General features: G+C 42.6%; 1 protein-coding gene across 1 annotated transcript in view; it reads right to left on the minus strand.

Moving 5' to 3' along the window:
• The window catches only part of LOC308335347 (uncharacterized protein), a gene marked incomplete at its 3' end in the record, with an annotated part of 92,776 nt that extends 90,871 nt beyond the window's left edge, over positions 1–1,905 (minus strand). Inside the window, exon 1 of the mRNA XM_080792367.1 lies at positions 1,840–1,905. The remainder of the gene's footprint in view (positions 1–1,839) is intronic.
• Between the last annotated feature and the right edge of the window lie 1,662 nt (positions 1,906–3,567).

Below are 3,567 nucleotides of genomic sequence, written 5' to 3' on the forward strand. Positions count from 1 at the left end.
TGCGGACTTCACACTGATACCATTGTCCTTAGCTGATCTAGAAATACTAATAACAAGAAACAACAGTACAATACAATTGTACATGACAAAGACAGAAAAAAAAGGGGGGGGGGGGGGTTCGGGTCCGGTGGGGGGTTGCCTGTAGACAACACCATTAAATAGCAATTACAGCTCTTGTTGTTGGGGGGGAGAGGAGGAGGGGGAGGGGGGGGGGGGTACAACCATGTAGTGAATTCAAGAATATAAAATATAACACTGTCTGAACCATGACACAATACATTTTCCCCTAACCTAGCCTATTACTAATGTAACTAATGCAAACCTTATTCAATAACCCAAAACAATCCTAAACACATCTCTCATACATACACGGTTTGGCTCCCCTGTATTTATCGTCACTCATGGTCCCTTACACCCCATCCAGGGCCCTGAGGTCAGCTGACCAGCGGCTCCTGACTGTGCCCAATTCCAATCTCAGGTCCAGAGGTGACCGTGCCTTTTCGGTGGCTGGCCCCAAACTCTGGAACTGTCTACCTCTACCCCCTCATATTAAGTCTGCTCCCTCCTTAGAGGCCTTTACTAAAAACCCATTTCTTCTCCCTGGCTTTCAATGTTTGACCTAATTAACCTGTGTACTTTTTGTGTTGCTTTGATTTTGTAATGTAACCTGTGTACTTTTTGTGTTGCTTTGATTTTGTTTTACTTTGTTACTTGTGTCATGTTTCCTGTACAGCACTTTGGTTGGCCTCCTGATCTTTGAAAATGTGCTCTATAAATAAAATTTGATTTGATTTGATTTGATACAAACAAAAATATATAAATAATAACTAAAGACCACAGCCTACTGAGCAAAAACTCTCGACTGCCTCCATTTTGTTGTCCTCCCGGCCGCAGGCAGTAACATCGTGATGGTTATTGTAGTTTTTACTAATTGTAGTCAATCGCACTGCCGTCAGCCAACATTCTGTAGTTGTTTAAACTGTAGTTCCCGAAACCGAACGGCACGACTACCGCCATTTTAATTGTAGTGAAACCAGTCTTTCGCGCCATCAACAGCCGCCATCTTGTAATGTAGTTTATACACAGTAGTTCAGAGTTCAACAGTGGTGGCCATGTTAACTGTAGTCCTTGGAGTCCATGGAGTCCATACACTGTTGTGGCTAAACTTAGCAATATAGCTGCTAACAGTTAAAATAGCTGCCCACCGCTAGCCCGCTGAAACTCTTGTCAAACTAAACCACTATATATTTTTACGCACCACGTTCTTCATGACGTACTCCTTGGCTGCTTTCGGGTCAGTGAAGGTTGATTCCCTGCCATCCATCGTTATTGTGAACGTAGCGGGGAATTTGATCCCGTACCGTATTCCTTCATTGCCTCGAAGTAGGCCGCGGACCTCGGAAAAGGCCGCGCGCCGCCTGGCCACTGCCTGTGTGAAGTCCTGCTGAAGGCGGATTTTATCCCCGTCGGCTGTCGTCAAGTCCCTCTTCTCCGCGGCTTTCTTTAGCATCATTTCCTAGTCGTGGAGATAGTGGCATCTCACCACGAACGCCCGCGGTTGGACGTCCTCCTGCGTCGGCTTGCTGCGCAGCGTTCTGTACTATTGCTTGTTTATAACAAGTTACAATATTTTTACTGCTGCTAGTATTAACTACTGCTTGTTTATAACAAGTTACAATATTATTACTGCTGCTAGTATTAACTACTGCTTGTTTAGGATAATTTATAACTAACAAGCAGATATGAGAGAAATACTCGTCGTGTTGCTCCATGTTAAAAGATAAGTCAATAATATAAAAGATAAATGTAGTAAAAACAAGGTGAATCAGTTAATCTTACCTGCTGTGTTTCAGCGTTGAGCTGCTTAACGACCACACTGTTTTCAAACCTTTTAGTATTATTATTAAAGTGTTTTCTAACAGGCTAACAGCTAGCTGTGTGTGAACGCACATAGGACTACTGTGCAAGGTCTGTGCGCATGCGCACTAGCCCTGCTGCAGAGCCATATAAAGTGAGAGAGAGTAACGACAACTCTGTTCACGGGGCATCCGCGGGAGTTTACGGAATGCATTGGAGTCTATGGGCTCGCGCGAGAACATGAACCACGTGACCAGGCTGTTTTCTGCCCCCTCAATGTCGTAAGTCTCTCTGTGGCTCTGCCCTGCTGGAGCCTGGAGCGTGCACTGTGCACGTACCATAAACGGTCACTAGGGGGAGCCATAGTACAGTGTAATACAGTGGGGAGCAGCTATGGAACAGCTATAGAGCTGAAAACTCTCCCTTAGAGATTTACTAAAATATTTATATAAATTATTCTGAGCCTAGACTCAATCCATCCAGGATCCTGGTGAGTCATGACCATAACACCTCTGATTCTGTGAGAAAACAAACAAACAACAATATTGCATATTTAAATATATGATTTACTACAAATGCTCTTTGTTTAGAGTCTTTCATTTTCATTTATTCACAGAATCAGAGGTTTTATGGTCATGATTCACCAGGATCCTGGAAGGCTTGATTCTAGGCTTAAAATAATTGATATAAATATTTGTATACATTTAATTATATATTTTTAATAAATGAATAAATATTTTTGGGAAAATAGTTGAATGGTCGATTTCTTCAGTGAGTCCAGAAAACCACGCACACTTCTATGTTTTATACTGTGATGTCATCAAAGTCTATCTTCACTAAATAATTTTAAATATGAACTTAAAACCATTTGATGAATCACATCAATTCAATGTCAGTCTCTTCCAAACACACTACACATACACTTTACATTTCTACTAATATGTATTTTTACTTTTTCATTTATACTGTGTATCCATTGTTGTGTTATTAATGTTTGATTTATATGATTTATTTTGTTAAATTAGATTTAGATTTAGATATAGGCCTATATATATAAATAATTCCGGGTCGGACAAATGGGAGGTCGGACAAACGGGAGGTCGGACCAATGGGAGGTCGGACAAACGGGAGGTCGGACCAATGGGAGGTCGGACAAATGGGAGGTCGGACCAATGGCATGTTACCCAGACACACGGGAGTGGGGAAGAAAGAAACAAGAAGTGAGTGAACAACACCACTCACTCAGTTCACAAGGGGAGGAATTTAGAGTATTTCTACTTTTCTATTTTTTTTCTTCTTCTTTTTTCCGGACGGGAGAGGAGACCGACTCCTGCCGCTTGCTGTAGCCGGGGTTCGAGGCGTCCCCGCCCGGGGTGAGCCCTAGCCAGCCAGCCAGACCAGAGCAGCCATGGCCGGGGCCAAGCCGGGCGTGCACGCTCTGCAGCTCAAACCTGTTTCCGTGCACGAAGTTCTGAAGAAAGGCACCAAGTTCATCAAATGGGACGAGGTGAGTTTATTTTCTATTTTTTTTTACCTAAAAATAATGACTTGAATGTTTGGTGGGTGGGGATTCTGGGGGAGAAGTATACTCGCAATGTTTTACTGGAGTAAAAGTATCGATGCTGCAGATGTACTCTCTGTACGAGTTACAACTACAAGTTATAGAAGCCCACTTCAAAATGATATTGAATAAGTTACTTGAGTGACATT

Source organism: Protomyctophum bolini, assembly GCF_963924005.1.
Source record: "Protomyctophum bolini genome assembly, chromosome: 20".
Taxonomy (NCBI): domain Eukaryota; kingdom Metazoa; phylum Chordata; class Actinopteri; order Myctophiformes; family Myctophidae; genus Protomyctophum; species Protomyctophum bolini.